At 38.0% G+C, this 21,513-nt stretch overlaps 1 long non-coding RNA gene across 1 annotated transcript; it reads left to right on the forward strand.

The window, feature by feature from the left end:
• The first annotated feature begins 10,862 nt into the window (after positions 1–10,862).
• LOC115599950 lies at positions 10,863–21,036 on the forward strand. The gene is made up of 3 exons (XR_003988721.1): positions 10,863–10,919; positions 19,086–19,141; positions 20,504–21,036. It is a non-coding gene; the product is annotated as an uncharacterized LOC115599950 (long non-coding RNA).
• Positions 21,037–21,513: the final 477 nt, after the last annotated feature.

Raw genomic sequence — 21,513 nt, forward strand, 5'->3', positions numbered from 1 at the left:
CATGTTGAACTTTTCATCCACCAGCACCCCCAAGTCCTTTTCCTCAGGGCTGCTCTCAAGCAGTCACTGCTCAGCCTGTATCAGTGCTTGGGATTGCCTCGACCCAGATGCAGGACCTTGCACTTGGTTTTGTTGAACTTCATGAGGTTGGCGTGGGCCCACCTCTCCAGCCTGTCAAGGACCCTCTGGATGGCATCACTTCCCTCCACTGTGTCAGCTGCACCACACAGCTTGGGGTCAACAGTGAACTTGCTGAGGGTGGACTCAATGCCATCATCCACGTTACTGACAAAGATGTTAAACAGGACTGGTCCAAATACTGATCCTTGAGGGACTCCATTTGTCCCTGGCCTCCACTTGGACATGGACCCATTGACAGCCACTCTCTGGGTGCAGCCATCAAGCCAGTTCTTAATCTACTGAGTGATCCATCTATCAGACCCATGTTTTACCAGCTTGGAGACCAGGATGTCATGCAGGACAGTGTCAAAGGCTTTGCTCAGGTCCAGGAAAATGATGTTGGTTGCTCTTCCCTTGTCTATTGATGTTGTGACCTTTCCATGGAAGGCAACAAGGTTTGTCAGGCATGATTTGCCCTTGGTGAATCCATGTTGATTATACCAAATCACCTCTTCATTATTCTGCTGCTTCAGCAGTGCCTCCAGGAGGATCTGCTCCATGATCTTACCAGGCACAGAGATGAGATCGACCGGCCTTTAGTTCCCCGGATCTACCTTCTTTCCCTTTTTGAAAATGGGGGTTATCTTTCCCCTTTTCCAGTCAGTGGGTCTTCATTGGACTGCCATCCAGTTTAGCAATCCTTTCTGAAGAGTTTCTGTAGTCATTGATTACAGCACTCCAGCCATGAAAGTCATCCCACCCAAGTTTCTGTGATAGTGATAAGATCATAGTTGTCCTGCTGAACAATGGCTTCCAGCTACTCTTGTTTGTTGCCTATGCTGCTTGCTTTCTTGTAGATGCACTTCAGTTGGGCTGATAGTCCCACCATCTTTTTGTGAGAAGAAGTCCTAATTCCAAGGTAGGTGTTCTCAGGAACATCCATGGTCACTCACTGACCAGTGTCCATTGCATCTTTTTGCTGCATGTATCTCCATTCTCTGCATCCACTGAACAGGTAGAATGAAAGACTGCTAGCATCCCTCAAATACTTGTGCTCTGGCCATGGAATTATTTCTAGCTAGCCTTGTTTTCTGCCCTTCTCTGAACTTGCTCCAGCAAACCTTCCAATTCTAGTTTAAAGTCCTCTGCTAGCTTTTGCACCAGGATTCTCTTCCCCCTTTGAGACAAGTGTACCCCATCTGTTGTCAGCAGGCCTGGCCTCACATAAATCAATCTGTGGTCAAAGAATGTGAAGTCCTGCCAATAACACAATTCTTGGAGCCAGGTATTGATCTGCTGACTCTTCCTGTTTTTCCCCTCATCAGTCACTACAGTGAGCACCATCTGTGCTTGTGATCCTTTAAACAGTAGTTCTAATGCCCTTTTAAAGTGTCTCTTAATTTCCTTTGGACTTCTTGTTACTGCTTCATCACTACATAAACAAAAGATTAACAGTGCATTGTAATCCAAGGAGGAAAGTTGACTTTCTCTGAACATCTTTAAGCTGCACCCAGGAAGGCAGCAAATGTCCCTATGAAGTGGGTCTGCTCTGTATATTGGTCCTTCTGCTCCTGTAAGAAGTGAGTTGCATAAGACAATTAATCCCCTTTTAGCTTTTCTGGAGCAGTTTTTATAGGAGCAGTTTAATGATTCAGCCTTGGTGACACTTCCAACTTAGATGAACCATCATCCATGTCACTATTCAGTTGGCTTTGCAGAGCATTGTACCCATTGTGCAAGGGCAGCTGAGGAGCAGTGGTAGTTGCTGGAGAGGATCACCTGCAGCACATTGACTGCAGCATCTTCTGCACTGGGCAGGAATTTGCTGCCATTTACCCTTTATCCTCTAAGTCAACACATTAAACCAGGCAAAGAGAGGGTAGGGACTTGTCAGCCTGCTGGGCTTGTCTCAGTGGAGGTAGGTTGTGGCTTCAGTGGCCTCTTTCTTTCTCTCATTCCCTGATGTTTCTTAACCTACTTACCTCCTCCCTGAGCTGGGCACACCTCCCATAGATGTGCTCACTGCTACCCTGCAGGATGGCACCTGGAGGACAGCATTTTCCCAGGAGAACTCAGTCCCAGAGTGTGCAGAGCTGAGGGATGCTGCAGTTTTCTGACAGGTGGATACCCCCATTCCCAGCTGAACTTCGTTGTTCTCTGTGTGTGTGACATCCCTGTGCAAATTTCTGTGCCGTGCCCTGACTGGCACAACCCACTCTGTTTGCCTGCTATGGTTACAGCTCTCCAGGAAGCACTGCACTGGTAAGACCCAGATTTTGCCAGGGGTTCTCATGAGACCTTTTGGTTCCTGGGGTGTCACCCTGGTCCTCTGCCATTTCACCACAGGTTACTCCTCAAGATAGTGCAATCAAAAACAATGCTGTTTCAGCACTTAAAAAAAGAGATTTCAAAAATAATGCTTCTTAAAATATATTTTAAATGAAGTAATCCAGCTCATTTAAGAACCTACCTCAGGAATATTTTTCTTTTCTTGTTTTGCTTATGCCATGGTCACATCCCTACAAGGAGATCCCAGGCTCATTTGAAAAAGTAAGGGAAAGTGAACTTAGTTGATAAGTTTTGCCATAGCTGTGCTAGTTTTGCTGTACTTAGGGAGAGATGCCAAATCACCAGCTCTCTGGAGTGAGTCTGACTGTCACAAGGTTTGGCATTTCTGATTGATCTAGACATAATCTGAAAATCTTCCATTTTTGAAAGACGAATTTCCTCTACTATAGAACATAGGAAGAAATTAGGCTGATTCGGTTTAGTGAAATACAACTTCCAGCTAGCAATGAAAACTCAATTAAAAGATGAGTGTAAAATTATCTGTCTCTTGGTCTCTGACCTTGATCTCTACTTTGTCTTGAATTTCACTAATCATGGTTAAAAAAAAAGTGTGGGAGCTAGGAGTGGATTTGAAGATTTGAACAGCAGTACTTCAAAGTATGTCTTAATTAATAAGGCACCTTACATTTCGGGGCTGCAGATGTTCAGGTTATATGAAAGTCTGTTACCTAACAGGAGTGGCTTTTTTCAGTTTAAGCTAAACAATTTTAAAAATTATATAATGCTAAAGGATTGGATAGAAGATTCTTTCAAGAGAGTGGGCTTTTCTGTTTGATGATATAATCTTTCTGCACCACCAAACCCATATTTAGGTCTCACTTTACAAGAAAAGGGATGTGAAAGAAGGAGGTTCCTTTTTATGTTTGACATTTACTCTGTGATTATTTCTGCATAAGCCCAGATCTGGTAAGACTTGTAGGCATAAGTTTAATGTAAGGCACAAAAGTATTTCTTGGGGCTACCATGACTAATGCTGAGCTAACCTGTAATGAGAGAGTGCAATGTCCTAAGAGTCATGTTAAAAAAAAAGTAATTTTCTCCTTTACCAGTAATTTTCTCCTTTCTCCAGTCCTGTCTCTAATATTAAAGGTAATAGCATGGACTTCCCTGCTTAGTGTGCCATAGGTGGCAGCACAGAGATTGGTGACATAAGAGGACTGGGGTAAATAGAGGTGTGCAGTTAGAGACAGGCAGTCTCTCTTCAACTACACTTTTTTTTTTTTTTTCTCTCACTTTTTGTGGATTCACTAGAGGATGTGACCAAGACATATTTCAATCACAAGTTTAGCTTTGACCTGTGATTTCTAGGTTGAGAGGGGTAGGCCTTTTGCCTAACAAATGAATTAAGTGTTTGTGTCTTTAGGTAGTTACATCTGGAAGGTGGAGAAGCAGCTGGGGAAACAAGGGAAAAGTTTCACTGAAGCTGTGTTCTGTGGAAATACAGATTTTTTTCTGCATGTCTTATATCTGCAATAGGTAGATTTTTGCAAGTGTACTTGTGATAGGGCAGCATTAGGTAACATAATAAGTGAAATAATATTCATAAAGTGAAAACAGCAATAAACTGATTATAGAAGTAATATGCAGCTCTTTTTGGGACAGAACACATATAATGATATATTTCATTGTTGTACTTTTGAAATTCAGTTTGCACTTGTGCTTTCATGTAATTGAGAACTTATTAACTTGTACCATATTAAGTAACAGGATAAAACCACTAATAAAATTGTCCATCAGAATGCTTTGATTTACTAGTAGGACCTCAATAAATTTTCTAATAGGCTGAATTTTGTGGGTTTTTCTCAGAGGCATGATTCTATTACCAGTAATCCTGAAATTAGGCAGAATTTTTAAAATTCAACAAAAAGAAATACTTATATGTTGTCAGTTAATTTTACGGTATTAAAAAAGGCTACTTGAAATCTCTATGGTTTAATAAAATGAAGGACATTGAATGCGGCAGATGCTTTTTTGAATATCCTAGAGTGTTGTGATAGTCAGACAGAGTTGCCCATATGCTTCATTTCACACTTTCTCTAAGGTTTTTATTGATTTGATTAAAATGTTGTATGACTGGAGTGTTGCCAATAGCAGATTATTAAGATATGTTGCCCATGATGGCAATGTTGCCATGAGTTTATTTAGAATCCTTTGCTACACAGCAAAGCATCTTGTGTTGACAACATTATGGCAAACTAGGTAACTGACTTCATTGTTCACTGCCTAGTGCATCCCCTGTAAAATGCAACTCAGTACTTGGGTAAAACATTTTTTTTGATCAGTAATTGTGACTTACCAAGACACCAGTCTTCTAAGCTTCCGCTTTTGCACCTTGTCTCTCACACTGGGACAGCGTTAGTGCAGATGACACTTCGGCATGTTTGGCTGTATTCCTACTCCCATAAATTTCATATGCATCTATGCATATATTTTAATCTGCATACAACCCATTACATTTCATATTCCTTCTGCAGTTTTATTTATATCTCCAGTAGATTTACTTGCAAGACAATTTTTTAATCATTTACCTATGTTTAGCTAAAGAATTTGTGCTTCTGCATATTCATTATATATTTTTCCCTTAGTTACGAAGGACAGTTTTGTTGAGCAGTTTCAGTATAGATGGCAAATATAGCTAGAAGTTGATGAAAATAATCCAAAAGAGTACACAGAGAAAGAAAATAGCTACATGCCTAGACAGCTTATTTACGTGACATTATATATAAATTGTAGTCCACTTAAAGCGCTGCCAGTTTCACTTGTACATCTTGGTTTAAGTCTGGCATGTTGCTGAAATACCATGGAATAAGTGGAATATGCTGCTCCTTCTTATGTATTCACATCCATTTTAGTTTTAGAAAAGGTCACTCATAACTCCATGTTACTGAAGTACATTTACATCAGAGGTAAGCGGTGATTCATTTTCCCAGCATAATAATTACCACGGTCACCTTAGTGACACTTAACTTGCAAAGAAATGTTCCTCTTTACAGTTATCACAGACAGAAACAGTGAAGGTGTGGTGCTTTTTAACTTGCAGAGATTCAGGCTTTAATAAGTACCTATGTTTATATATTACACCAAACCAGTCTTTCAAATACATAGATATTGACTCATCACTGTTTACCACAGGTATTTTTCATGGCTACATTCACAAAGCTTTTATTTTTCCCTTTTTCTGGGACTGAGTCTTGTATTTAACCAGGATAATTCTCTAGGGAAGGAAAAATGTAGGAATTTAACAAAATTTTTCTTATGCTCCAGTAAGTCAGTGTTCTTTGGTCCTCCCACTCTCCTTTGAAAAAGTAAGTAAATATTTATTTTGGAGAAAAATAAAGGCAGCTTTTCTACCACACTTTTTTTTTTTTTTTTTTTTTTTTTTTTCCTTGCTGTGTAGGTTTAGGGGCAGCTATTCGCCTTTTTTGTTTGTTTGTTTTCAGTATGGGGTCGTAAAATACTCTACAAAATACTTCTGTAGAACTTTGCCTGGTCAAGTTGTTTCAAAGTTACAACTTGAAAACTGTAACTTTTTCAAGTTTACAGTTACTTGAAAAATCATTTAAGAATGTGCTGTTTGTACTCTGTGCATTAATATTTCATGCTCTGAGTTGTTGACCACGAAGGTCTTTTTTAAAATCTTATGGAAGTCTAAGAATTAGCTAGCATATTAAGTTTAAACCCAATTAGTGTAGCTCTGGGTAGTTTTTATTTTTCAGTCTCTTCCCTGTGTCAGTAGATGGGCAGCAAATAGCATTCCCTTCCACATGGCTAACCTTAGCAAACATTTTTATTAAAAAAACACTGAAGCTCCATGAAAAAATTCTCTAATACTAGATTTGCAATTACAGCTTTAAATCTGCATATGGCGTGGCTGTTTCTTTATAATATTTCCAATGGGATTAGTGATATATAAAACTTAAATTGTGTCAGTTTCCAACAGTCCACTGAAGCATTTCATTCTCAGCGCATACTTGTGGTTTTGACAAATTTTTGAGAAGTTTTGACAAATGTTTTCTTTCAGAATTATATTTTCCATTTTATTTTGTTCTATGAAAAAATTAGCAGGTACTATTAAAAAACAGATGAGTAGAGCAGCAACAAGTTCCTAAATAATAATAATAATAATAATTTAAAAAAAAAAAAAAAAAAAAAAGGTGCTCTCCACAGTATAATGTAGGTCACTCTGGTGAATGGGTAGTACTTCTTAATGGTTAAGCATTTAACAGTAAAACTAACACAACTACTAGCATTTAAACTGTCTGTACTTTGTTGTGAAATAATTTAAAATGGTATTAAAACACCAGTCTAAAAAGTTAAGTTTTCTTAATTTGTACTTTTCTGTTTCAGTAGAAATATTCTCCATGACTGTCCCAGCTGAATAGACTGGATATTGGCTTTGCTTACTGTCATTGCACTAGAGGCTTGCAAATATCCGTGTGTTTATAGAGACTTGGCAGCTTCTGATTAGTTCAGAGCTACTTTATTTCTTTCCTTTCTCATTCCAAAGGATTACATTTTGCCAGGAGATTAAGTTATGGTTTTAAATGCAGCTTCCAATATGTGCTTTATATTTTACCTGAAATTTTGTACCTTTTTCCCCCAAGAAGTACAGTTAAATGACCATTTGAAATTAAGTTTGATGTTTATGTTTAGTGTGTTGGGTGGTGCTCTTTTCTGTATGAATATGCTCGGTTTTATGTAGAAAGTGTGATCCAAGGTTTGTCTTTTTTCCTGCATCCTTTTCTTATTCTTAAGTATAATTAGTGGAGGTTCATTTGTGGTATTAGACTGTAGGGCACTGCTCAGATTTAAACCCTATTTTGAATTTTTTAACAACATAAAGGTGAAACTAATGCATAAATGTAAATTCTCACAGCGCTTACAAATTTGAATGCTCCAACTAGGTGTGATGTTGGGTTTTTGTAGCTCTGGTATTGCAGTGCCTCAGAAACAATTTCAACACTCACATAGTCCTAGTGTATTCTCATTCTAATGTATTCTGAAATGCATTTTCTGTTTAAATAAAACACTGAGAATCCTGCTTTGATGCATTAATTTCTTCCAATGCACTTCTGAGTGTCATGTAAAGATAATAATCCATAGTGAAGTTCATTTATTTTGATTAATTTCTTAGTAGTCTCAGCGCACTTTGTAGTTGGAGAATCATACTTCAAATTAATTTACAAATTAAACAGCAGTGACAATAATCTGCTGTTCATCAAGTGTAAAAAGCTCTTATCCAAGATATAATTTATAGCTATCTGAGAAAGAATCATCAAAACACTTCTAAATGTTCATTACTGTTCTGCCATTGTAAAGACTTACAACAACAAGAATCTTTAATATTGAAGCTGACACTGTTTCCACCCTAACAGAGGTGTTTTGGCCAATGACATATCCACGGGCTCATAGATGGTAATATCCTCTGCTCTATGCACAGTTTGGATACAAAATACCGAAGTGAGTTGTGTTTTCTTGTCAGAAGATTAGAGAAACTAAAGCCACCCCAGGGTCTCTGAAGCAGGTAATTACACTTTGCACACCACTGCTACTTTACGTACAAGGGGATTAAAAAGGAGAAACAAATCAGCCAAGAAGCAGTGAAGGAGTGTATTGGAGAAAAGAAAAAAAAAGACAGTGAAACAGTAGAGAAGAAAAGTTAATCATTAACTAGTCTGTGAAAAGTGAATGTGGAAAAATGTCTGGTTCTCCAATGGCAAAATTAATTTCTTAGTATGTTCCACTCCTATTAATCTTTCAAAGCTAACAAAACCGGGGTGCTGTGACCCAACTCCTCTTACTTTAGTTTGGCAATTTACATGGATCTTTATGTGCATTCCCTTTGGAAATATTGGAGTTGCATGGCTATTACTAATGACGTAATCTGAAAACAGTGGGTCTTTCTAATTTGTCTTGTAGAATTGTTATTACTGCTGATTATATACTTTTTTCTTGAATACAGGTTATTAAAACATCTACCAAATTGTCCTATGAGTCAGGTTGGCCTCAGACATCTTTATTGACTTCTCTGTGACAAGGCTACTTAGATTTAATTTCTAATAAGATTCAAGAGCTATGGCGTTGCCAGATCTCACACATAGTGTCTGGCAGATTCCTGAAACACCAAACTTGGAAGCCGGAGATTGTGTCAGGAATTTATCCTTCAAAGACAAGAGGAAAACAGGATTCAACAGGACTTTGAAGTCTCAAAACCAGGGTAAAAGCTCCTTTGACTCAACTTCATGCTTTCAAATATTGCAAATTTCAGTGATCAGTGTTTCTGAACACCAACACTAAACAGTGCCAAAAGAGCAGAAAGGGGCAAGTCCAGGTGCTGCACCCTTTGCTGGGTTAAAAACTGGTGGAATGACCAGGCCCAGAGAGTGGTGGTGAATGGTGCTGCATCCATTTGGTGTCTCGTGACCAGTGGTGTCCCCAGGGATCAGTACTTGGCCAAGTCCTATTCTGTATCTTTATTGACAGCCTGGATGAGGGGATAGAGTCTACCCCTGAAAAAATGCATGGATGACACTGAACTGGGGGGTAGTGTTGATCTGCTGTAGGGTAGGAAGATGCTGCAGAGGGACCTGGGGGGCTGGGTCAGTGGGCTGAGGCCGATATGTGAAGTTCAACAGGACCAAGTGCAGGGTCCTACACTTTGGCCACAATAATGATCTTGCCAGGCACAAAGGGAAGTCTGATAGGCCTGTAGATCCCTGGGTCCTTAGCTGGCTTAATCAATCTATAAACTGTCCAAGACCACAGGGTCAAGAAAATGGATCTGGGGTCTGGAAGAAATGCTGGAGCAGAAGAGGTGCCATAGGGATCCTCAGCGTGTACAAATTTGGTAACTAAGTCTGACCCAAGGCAAGAAAGTTACTTGAGGATATATTAGGGATGACATTTTGACATCAGTTTGTTCTACTGTAATTCAGTGCTGAGTGGAATTCCGATTTTGACCAGAAAACAGGACACAAACAGTAGCAGCAAAAAGCAATTGGGAAAGGCACTTACATGAATTCTCATTACAAAAGAATGTACATTACACATTCTGAAAGGAAGAGAGTCTAACAATTTGCACTTTGTCAGCACTTTATTTTATAATCTTGTTAATCTGGATGTGACTGAATGTCAATTCCATTCTGCTCCTACTGAAGCACTGTCAACAATAACCACCTATAAGAACCTGATTTTGGTAATTACACCAAAGATGGTACTGAAGCAAATCTTTCCACAGGCTTACATTATGGAAAAAGTATATAAGCGTGTCCCACATCAAGAAGCAATGTATTTGTGTTGGGTAAAAACTGGCTCATGGCAGCTCTCATGTCAGTGTGACATGGGCTAGGCCTGTACAGAGAGACTGCAGTTCAATACCTGATGTTTGCAACCTTGATACTGAGTTTGCAAAGCCTCTCCAAACAAGGGCATACAGCACAGGTGGTGTGGGGAGCTAGCCAGGAGCTTAGGCCTGTATACAGTGTCCTGTTGTACCACATCCTGTAGACCAGGGTAATACACGGGATGGGACTTCATCTTGTTTTTGTGAGTCCGCTCATGGCAGTGGATTAAGAAAAGTGGCCAAGAAGAAGGGCTGGCAAGGGCTGTATGCCACTAACTCCAGGCCTTACAGCTGTAGGAAAAGAGACCTGCAGAGCTATAGTTTTTCCACAAACAGGAGATGTTTCTTTATTTCTTTGTGTTGCCACTGACCCACACTTCATGAGATCTTGACATAGCTCAAAGATCAACCAATGTCTTCCACAAGCACTGGTATTCCCCTGACAGGTTCACCACACTTTGTAGCTACAAAGGTATTGCAGCTACAGTGAAGCAGGAAGGGCATTTAACATGTCTGAGGAATCTGAACAGTACAATCTGTATGATGTTGCATACTGCTGTCGGGAAGAGTGCAGTAGACAACACTGCGCTGTGTTGTAATGTTGTAATCAAGTATTGACATTTATTGAGAGTAGCAGTAGCCCTTTTATGCACAGTCAGGCTGATAACATAATATAAACATATTGCTGATTGGTACAACACATTCTTCATATGCCACAGGGCGCTATCTAACTGGTTAAATACAACTGTTTGTGTGCTGTCTGTGTGATGCTTTCCCATCCTGTTATTCTTCTTTTCTGCTAACAACTCCCTTATCTTTTGCCCATAGCTGATCTTCTGGTAACATTGCATCTGGGCCTCAAGGCCCTCAGCTCACTCTGGCTAAAGCAAAAGAGTCAGGATTGCTCACATGTCTGTTTTCTTCCAAAAGCTCTCCAACAGCTTGCCATGCCAAGTAGCTTTTATTTAAACAGTTACTCAATTTGTTGGTCTTGACGTTGTTGTTGGAGAATTCTTGACCAATTGAAATGTCATATACCAGTGCAAGAGAGCAACCTCTGCTTTTAGCAAGAAGCAGAAATGTGGCATAAGGATATGTTACTTCTGAGGTGAGTGGTGGGGAGGAGAAAATGGAGCAGTCCCTGAAATGTTTGCTGGATTAGACTGCACCTAGGCAATTTTCATTCGTTTTACAGTGCGCACATGGTGCGTATCTCCACTGTCATCTTATTTGATATACTGAAACATAATCAAAGGATAACCATAAATATAAGGAAAGAATTCAAACACTCACACATATAGTTTCAGAGTGGAATATAGAGACTGACTATTGATTCACATTATTGCTGAAAAGAGCTGCATAGTTAAATCCTCAAGCATTACTGTTATTCCACCACGCTCTTGCTGGGGTTTCCTGGATTTTATAATTGATGTTCTTCTGTGAATGTAATCTAGCAAGTGTCTATGGATTAAAAATAAGATTTAAATGAGTGTTTAGATTTCCGACAGACAGAATATCATATGGATGGAGGAGAGGAAAGAAAGATTTATCTTGTTTCAATCTCTGATGGACTGAAAGTGGACTTCGAACACAAAGGTGACCTAAACCTTTTTTGCAAAATAGTACTCTCTAGTCTTCTGAGAACTGTATGAGATAACACACTCCTGTTTAAGTTACTATAGCAAAAGTTGTTTCCAGATTTTTTGTGTGTTTTCTCATTTTCCAATTACACCCAAGTGACATTATACTGGATAACAGAAAAATTAAATTTGATATTTCATCATTTTGGTAATTTTTTCTTTTTTAAAAAAATATTGTAATTTATTTGGTTTTTAATTTGCATTTTTATAAGTACAATTAAGTTAACAGTGAATATTTATTTTTAGAACAATTATTTTGTGATTTTTGAAAAGTATTGAAAATAAATTCTAAGCCAGCAGTCAAGTTGAGAATACTCCTGTTGTGTAAAAAATTTTAAAAGAAGTATATTATCTTTCAAAAAAATCTGAACATGAAGGAAGATCTAAAAATCATCTATAGCAAGGGAAATAAATTAGGGCTTCATGGTGGAGACCACACAATCCACAAGGCATACAGAAAGATAAATCACTGAATTTAGACAGACTGACCAAAAATACTTGATTTTAAGATGCTGGCAAACCAGGCTAGTCCTTCACAGACAACAGGTTTTTCATGTAGGAAGAAAAGCTGGCTTGAACCATGCTCATGACATTTCTGCTATCTCAAAACCATGCAAAAGAGGTTGAGACTGTCATGCAATTAATAATTTTTCCACGAGATGGCATAAGAAATCAATCATTGTCTTCCCATAGCAACTCTGTTCTGTTTCTGACAGAAAAGTATACCCTAAATAGGTACTAAGCAATTACGATGTCATGTACGCAGCTGACAGAGAAATCTGCTATTATGCATCAATAACTGATAGATAAGCATGTGTTGAGGGGACCATTTCATATTTGTTGGCTAGAGGACACAGAAAAGTATTACTGTAGATGGATTGTTTGTTACTAATAACATAAGTATTTATGAAACTCACATGAATTAAATTACAAAGGCATCTCTTAAGCAATGAGACACTTCGTGCTCAATGGACACTTAATTGGACACAGATGGAAAACCATATCTAAAAACCCTCTCAACCCAATCCCTTTTCATGTGGCTAAGGTACTACAGCTTATAATACAAGCCTACTGAAACACTGAGCATAATTATTTTTTGTATTTAAAATAGCCATGCTAGCAATGGAGGAAATCAACCTCTTGTCCTATGCCTAGACGAGATTCAATAGTGAATTATTTCCTTCTTTGCCAGTCCGTCTGCTGTTGTTGGTCTAATTGCAGAGCCTGAATAGCAGATGAGCACTTAAGATGTTGTTCACAATCTGCGATTTGAAGTTCTTGTTCTTTATGGTGGTTTGTTTTGTTCCACGCCAGAGCAATTGTAGCAACATTGAGCAACACACCACAGCTTGCTTTGCAGGCCTAAATATGGGGCAAGCAGGAGAACACAGGTGAGATGGGAGGAACAATATATTTTGTTTTTCCAGAAGCCAGTTATTCCGGTTTTAAAAGTGTTTTTCATTGTGAGCAATGTAAATGTCACTGACATCATTGATACTACTAGGACAGACAAAGGTTCAGAAGTCAGCTTGTGGGAAAAAGTGTGTCTGTCTTTCTAGGAATTAATTTGGTCATGGCTAGTGTTTGATGCCTATCATGTCATGTTGTGAGGTAGATGAGTATGATATAATGACTTGACGTGCCATTTATTGTGGGTTTTTGGCATACAAAAAAAATAGGTTATATGCCACTGTTTCAGTGAGACACATTATCACATGCATCATTAGAAATACACTTAAATATGGTTGTTTTACGTAAATTGTCTATCTGAAGCAGATTACTGTGAAAGTAAATTCAGGACATGCCTGAACCAAAACAAGTGCAGTGAAGTGTTTCAGTTTATTGAAATCTCTAGATCTTTTTGATTCCTGAGTTACAACACATTAATTACAAGGTCAAGATTTGGTTTATTATAAGACCTGATATTCTTTGAATTCTTTAAGCATAGTCCTTTTATTATTATAAATATACTATCAAGTTCACTTTAGCTCTGGACAGGAAGCCAAGAACAAAACCTTGCTGCGAGAATGGTAGTCCTTGCTCACAGAAATTGTGGATGCATCCTCCCAGGAAATGTTCAAGTCCAGGTTAGACAGGACTTTGAGCAACCTGGTTTAGTGGGAATTGTCCTTGCTTATGGCAGAGGATAGAAAGTTGATGATCTTTAAGGTCCCTTCCAACCCAAACCATTATATGATTCTATTCTATGATTGTTCCCCACTACTCTTGCTTTCTTGAGAGCCCAGCTGGAGTACTGTGTCCAGCTCTGGAATTGTCACTACAGGGAAGACATAGACCTCTTGGAGCAGGTCCAGAGGAAGGCCACAAAAATGATCAAAAATTACCACAGGCTGGAACATCTTTCCAGTGAAGAAAGGCTGAGAGTTGGAGTTGTTCAGCCTGGATAAGAGAAGGTTCTGGGGAGACATTATGGTGTTATCTCATTATATAAAAGGGGTTATGACAAAGATGAGCAGTCATTGAACCATTGCTTGTAGTGACAGGACAAGCCGATGAAGTTTTATATTGCAGGAGTTTACGCAGGTAAGTTTAGACTGGACATAAGGAAGACATTTTTTACTGTGAAAGGGGTGAGACACTGACACAGGCTGCCCAGGTGGATGTGGATGTCCCCTCCCTGAAAGTGTGCAAGGTAATATTGGACTTTGAGCAACCTGATCTGGGTGAAGATGTCTGCACTCACTTCAGGGGTGCTGGGCTAGATAACGTTAAAGTTCCCTTCCTACCCAAATAATTCTATCATTTTATGATTGCTATTTAAATTATAATTGAGGTAGATTTCATTCTCAGTGCAGTGTTATGATATTGTAGTACATTGTACTTGGATGCCTTAATCCTACCTTCTGGGGTCTCAAATAACTTCATAAATAATCTCTGGGACCAGGAACAGGAAGAGAAGTGACTGTGGTCACCATAAGTAAAGATGGATAAATTTGTCTTGCTATAAATAAAAACAAACCTGCCTTCCCACAATATTCACTGTCTCCTCTTGTGAAGGTGATGACCTGAAAAAACCCTCAAATTTTTTTAGCCATACTCTACAGTCATAGCCAAGCTGCTTTATTAGTATAGGATGCTGTCTTGATCTGTAGTTCAGTATGGTGAAGGCTTCATTTTCCTAACCCAATTTATAACCTTTTAAATCAGGATTTTCTATCCTTTATAATAGATAAAATTTGTTACAGACTACAATGACTGATGCAGTTTTCTAGCATTTCAGTGCTTCTAAATATCCAGATAATACAGTATAGTAATCCATAATTTTTCTCAGCATATACTATGTTTAAAATATGGATTGCTTAAGTGAGTGTTTGAATACAAATCAATCCCACCATGAATTTCATTCTTTCACCAAATAAGTTCTTTGTTGTGCTACATCAGTTCATTTAGATTTTCCTGCCTCTTAGCACCTCTCCTCTTTAAGGAAGATGTGTTGCTGCCCCTCACACTCTTCCTGATACATTTATTACACTGAAAGCCACCAGCCACCAGCTTCTGACTCTTTTCATTCAAATTTTTAGTAGCTGTTTGTTCTTCCCTTCTTTGTTTATTTTAATAGGTAGTCACTGGAGTGGCTGAGCTTTGGTGCATTCATCCTAAACTCCAGCTGTAAATGGTTTAAAAGGTGGTGTAGTTAAGATTTGAGGTGTGAGAGGTTTTAATGGTGAAGACTGGCCCAGGTTTACAGACAGATTTTATGACATTCAGAATACTTTTTCTTATTGGAGCCTAACCATATTTTGCCCAAATTCTCCCTTCCCCAGATTTTCCCTCTGATGATAATAATGAGATACAAAACTTGACTGTTTGTTTTGACTGTTTCAGTTTTCTTCTTCATTAAAGAGAAATGGGCAATAGAGAGGAATTAATTTTGAGGAAATTTTCTGAAGTGAAAGCAGCAGCTTTAGTATGGTTAGTCTAGGAACTGTGGCTGTCAGGCAAAAAGCAAGAAAGGGGAACTCAGCAAGTCCAAGCAAGCCTTCTGGAGTTGCAAGATACACTTTCTGAGAATAACAATATCCTCAAATAAACTGGTTTGGTTTACAGTGACAGGGGGGTGTGGGAGTGTGTGGGTGTGTAAACCTATGTGCATTTCTTCGCCTCTGTATTTGGAACGCGTAATCAAATACACTTTCTCAGTGTGTTCCAGAGATAAGGAGGTTTTTTGGGAACCACTTCCAAGGGCACAATATATTGTTATGGTGCTTCAGAAGTCTCCAGACATTTGAAGACTTTAACCAAGCTTGAACCAGACTGTCTGGAATATGTCCATCACCAGCTAAAGCTGTAATGAAAGAGATTTGAAAAGATATATTTTCTTTCTTTGTGTTTTCAAATGAAAATACTCCCCAGCTTTCCTTTGTGCAGTAGTGTTTTGCCAGAATCCTTAGGGGAAAAATGAGCAGCCAAACCGCATGCTAGTTTACTGAGATACTACTACGTGAATGAATAAATAATGGGTAGATAAATAATTGAGTCTCAGGTTTTTTTCATGTTGTAAACAAAGACTGAAAGTAGTCTTTAGGGACATCTTATTCACCTGATCTAGTACTCAGAATTCATTCCACTAGAAGTATTTTCTTCTGAAGTGATGATGTGAATAAGAGCATACTAGCTGTATTAATCCAACTTGTATTTCACAACTGCAGATAGTGTAAGCTGGGTGTTGTTTTGGCCAGGTACAGTATATCTTGGGTTCAGGGTGGTTCTGAACATTAACCTGGCATCCAGTTTGTCTACCTGCCCCTATCTGACCTTGATAAGAGTTTATAAAATTAAACAAAACTGGTATTCTACTGTGCCTGATACCTATTAATAAGAAGTTGGCTATAGCTATTATATTCCAAGGACTGAGAGCAGAGCTGACAGAAAGGAAGCAGTGAGTGGTTGTGCTTGAACTCACTACAATGTCCTTGGTAGGAGGAACCTTGGTAGGTCCCCAGACCTTTCCCCTCTGCATTATGACAGAGATGAACTCTTTTTTCTCTTTCACTTTCCACTATAAAAGACAGCAGTACTGAGACCTGCTCTACTTGGGAGTTCCTCCCCTGCCTATTGTGACCCAGAGACTGACATCTGTCTTCTTCAGACCAGTGGGGGCCTCTAACCTAAGCTCCATTCTGAAATGAATTTTTCTCCATCAGCTGCAGAATAAGTACAGATCAGTAGTTAAATATTCATGAACTCTGTGTTAAAGCACATTTGAGATCTGTTAGGCAAGTCACTTAAACACTTCTCTTTAGTTTTATCAGCTGGTAAAATAAAGATCAGCTCTCTGGGAAGAGCTCCAGTTTGAGTGTTGGCCCATCCTATGAGAAGGGAACCAACTAAGGTGGTGGTGGCAATTTGCGGTCTGACCTAATATCTGCCCAGATGACTCTCTGACACCCTCTATCTTTAATCTCTATGTCACATCACAAGATGAAGGCGAACACATAGCCCCAGGTACTGTGTGGGAAGAGGTTTTACAGGCACATTGCCTCATAATCTCTGGCAACACTGCCACAGCTTTGGTATCCCAAGCACTTGTCTGCACTGCAGCTTCTCTGCCGCTCCCCAGGCCCTCCAAAGTCTCACAGCTTCAGGTGAGGAGGAGACAAAAGAAAGATAATGCCTCTCCCTCTCATGCCCCATCTCTTGCATTTACACATGGTCTTCCCTTAGTGAGACACCACATACTTCTTTACATAAATTTTTTACATACATAAATTACATACATTTCCAACCTGCAGTTCCCCTTTACAGGAAAAGGAGGGCATTTGAAGGTGGAGAAACAAACTCTTATCTAGGCACTGTGTAGTTAGTAAATAGTGCCATAATTCCCAGTCTCTTTGACTGATGAAAGGTCTTTTAATGAAGAAAAGGGAAAAAAAACTCTTGAGTTTCAGAGCCTGCATGTTTCTTAAATGATGTGAAGTAAGAATAAAAATAAAAATTTTTGAAAGAGTAAACTACATTCACTGTGTAGCAGATATATATGTACAGTAATAAACTGTATATATACATACTGCGTGCATGTGTTTATGCGTATATATGTTTTCATATATATATACATATGTATGTATTTCTGTAGTGTGTGTTTCAGGCAGATAACTGCACATCTAGAAAGGTTGAATCCTTTTTAGGCAAAGCATATTGAAGCAGTACATTTCTCTTGTTAGCTAGAAAGAAAACCAAATTCTACTTTGGAACAAATTTGGCTTATTTTCTCTCTTCCTGCACATGGTTGTCTTTCCTGTGTATTATTTGATATTCCCATTTTCATCAAGTATTCCTCATCTCTTCAGAAAGCAATTTGGAACAACTTGGATGAAAGCCAACAAATTTAAGTATACATGAAGGAAAAAAGAACATTAAAAGTGATGTTGGTAGTTCCATTCTCTTAGAGCAAAGTGCTTATAACAATGTGTTTCGAAAATGTATTTGGCTTATGGCATTTACTTTCAGGTAAGAAAGATAATGTCTTTTATGTTACATTTATCTGCCAAGACTCTCATGGAAAAAAGAAACAAGAGGAGACTTTTCTTTAAAGACTGTAGATTATACAAACAGATTGCTTTTTATAAGCTTGGGGGTGCACTAAATGCGAGTTCAAGTTGCTGAGTGTTTCTGAAAAACACACCAATTTTACGTACGTACTTCACTTGTATTTTCTCACACAAACAAAACTTCAGTGTTAATCTTTTAAATATCCTGTGAGCACAGCTACAAATTTGAATCTGTCTCTGAATATTATTTCTGGAGTTTTTTTCAGCTGCAAATCTTGGGATATTTAGTTATTTTAGCATTTCAGAGGAAATCAAGCAGTAACAGCAGGTAACATGTCGATTGTAGGATGCTGCTGGTTTTACATTTGTCTTCTAAGCAAGTAGGGCTGTGCACATAGTGGATATAATGAGATGAGGTGAGCTTTAACAACTACAAAAAGCATTCTTTTCTCCTTGTATTCTTCTTCCTTAGTATGCAGGTCATGTACAATACATGGTGCAGTCATTGCTGTAATTGCCAAGTTTCCAGAATCACGTTATGATTCATCTATAAAGAGTCAGTTATTAGAAAACCTACCAAATAACAGCCCTATTTTACACCAGTCTGACAGACTAAAGTTGCACCTATGGGACAACAATTCTCTATGGTCCTGGCTTCTCTGAAAGCTAATATCTTCTTTTCCAGAGAGAAAAGGCTTATCTCATAAGACTTTACGGTATCCCAAGGGATGTTTTCATTTGTTTTGGTTTTTAGATAGATCGATTTACATCAACAACCAGGTAATCTTGATATAAATGTTTCTTGGTGGTTTTTGGTGGTGGGGTTTTTTTTTGTTTTTTTGTGTTTTTTTTGAGTTTTTTTTTTTGTGTGTGTGTTTTGTTTTTAATAGTAATTTTAATTTTTTAAATAACATTAGATTGTTCTTGCTTGGTAACAACCAAAACATTTTGATTAGCAAATTAATGAACTATTAATGAACTTAGTGTTCACATTTATATGTAAGGCTAACAAAAAGCCTATGGTATACCTGTGCATGTTTATTTAAGAAGTTTGTAACTTATTATGATTAAACTATTGAATGGTGCAATTCTTATTCTGCGATTATTCTTTTTTTTTTTTTACAGTTGATACCAAATTGGTTTTGAATAGAGCTGGAATTCAATTAAAATGAACACAAACGGTATTTAAAAGTACTTCCATAAGCCAGTAGCACTATCATGAGTGTGTTGGATAGATTATCCATTTTTTAAAATTAAATATTGTTTAGACACTAAATTAATGTATCTAGTCAAGCAAGAAAACATTATCTACAGAAACAGAAATTAGAGGATTGTTTCTGACAGTTTGTAGACGTCAAATTCTTCATTCTAGTTTCACAGGAACAGAAAAAGTTCTGGGTTTTGGTCTTGCTATTTTTAATGCCTCATTCAAAATATCAGTAGTTTTGTGCATTAGTCTGAATTAGTTAAAAAACTGAAGGAAGCATTTTCTCTAAGTGTGCAACAGAGTTTCTCACCATCCCAATCTTACTGTGGTTCTGGTTCACACAATTTGGTCATTACAACTTTGGCAGCAAACAAATATGATTTCTTTCTTGAAAAGAGTATTTAGTGAGATTAAAGACTGTGTATTTTAACTTGTAATTCTCTGTGTGGTTCTGATAGTCTATTGATACTGGTTTGATTTCACAATGCAAAAAATCTGCCTGCTGTACACCTGAGAGTAATTTTTTTAAGAAAAAGTTTAGAATTATTTTACATGCTCTGCATTTCATGCATGTGAATTAGAGGGACTCCTGGAAATCATCGAGTTACAAGTAATTCTTATGTCTAAGTTTAAGGACTGAAATAAGTTCTGAAGAAAAAATACTTTTGATGACGTCTGACCATTGTATGTTTGGCTCTTATAAAACATGCTAATTTTTAAAAGGAAGTATACATTATCCCTAATGAGGCAAGACAACTGAAGAACAACAGAACTTACACCAAATCAATTAGCATGGAATTAAATAACAAGATAAAGTACTCCTTTCTTATAAAATAGCTAAGTAAAAGTAATGTTGAAATACATTGAAGTTTATTCTCAGTATTTTATGCACCAGGTCTCAGTATAGCATGAAGACTGGGGCTCCTCTTTCATAGGTGCAGAACTCAGTTTGAGAGAATGTAAGAATTGTTTTGAGACCAAGTCCCTTCCCCCCCCAAGACTCCTTGCTTGCTTGCTAAAATTTGCCATTTGGACATTCAGACAATGGTCTAAATGCTTTTCGTGGTGTAGTAATGAATAAATGCATGGGTGCGATCTCCTGATTCTCAACCCTAGGATGTGAAATCAGAGAGCAGAGTTTGCTGTGCTGTGTGCAGGGGCTCAGGATTCTTGACAGATATATCTAGATACTTGCCTGAATACATGTTTCTCCACACAACAAAGAAACAGAACAGTGGTCAGCAGCAGATGCCCAAGATAGAAACACTTTTCCAAAATAATCCTTTGGCTTCCAGTGAGTTATGGTTTACTTTGCTGTTTTGTGTCACTTTTTCAGTTTGTCTGACAGCATCTTCAACCTCCCCCTGGCAAGAAATTCAACAACTGAACTCATTCACATTGTACGAAGAAGTATCTTCTCCTCTTTGCTTTGAAATTGCCACCTACTATCTTTAAACATTCTTAAACAGCTAATTAACAAGGAATAATTACACATTCCACTGCTTGTGATAATATAAAAGTTATGATGTGCCCTGTCTGATCTGTTACTTGCTCCCTCATAAGCAGGTAGTACAGTTATTTAAACTTGAATAAATATAAGACCCTCAAGCTGAGAATCTGTTCAGGAAGAAGAGCCAATATGGATGCCATTTAAACATTCTTGTGTAGTAAGGAGACCAAGACCATATCAAGCTTTTGAAATTTCTGGCAAAATAGTTGGCTGTGTTACAAACATCATCTAGCACTTTGGTTCAACACCTAAATATAGTCTAAGCTACCTAGCTTAGGCATTCATATTTGAAAACTAGGTCTCCATGAGTCATTTACTTTAATGATGCTTAATTGCCTCAAATTTAATCCTTTTTTAAATTACACAAAAAGGGTGTTATCCACTTTAAATTCCTAAGGTTATCTGTATTCAGTGAGTTAATGCTCATGGTAATGTATATTATGTGGTAATGGCTGTAATTATTACATCTAAGGAATCTGTTTTTAATACGGTTTCCTGAGGAAATTATGATTATGCAATTTCTACTTGTCTGTCTTACTTTTTTTGCTTAAGAACTTTTAATCTATTGGCCAATAGGAATAGAAGGAATAGAGGAATAGAAGACTCAAAAATATATTCTTATAATGTCTGTTGAAATCATTGTCTAAACAGGAGAGAGGGTAGGAAGAGAGACTTGAGTCATTAATAAATGAGAGTTGTCTGCAAAGATACTGGGTGTTTGGCAGAAGTGATCCAGTCAGTTTACATCATGTTTAGACTAGCTGGTACTGCAAACCTACACTTAGCTCCAGATGAGCAGTTATGATATGCCCTGTCTAAGGCTTGTTACAAGAGGC

This window comes from Calypte anna, chromosome Z (assembly GCF_003957555.1).
Source record: "Calypte anna isolate BGI_N300 chromosome Z, bCalAnn1_v1.p, whole genome shotgun sequence".
Taxonomy (NCBI): domain Eukaryota; kingdom Metazoa; phylum Chordata; class Aves; order Apodiformes; family Trochilidae; genus Calypte; species Calypte anna.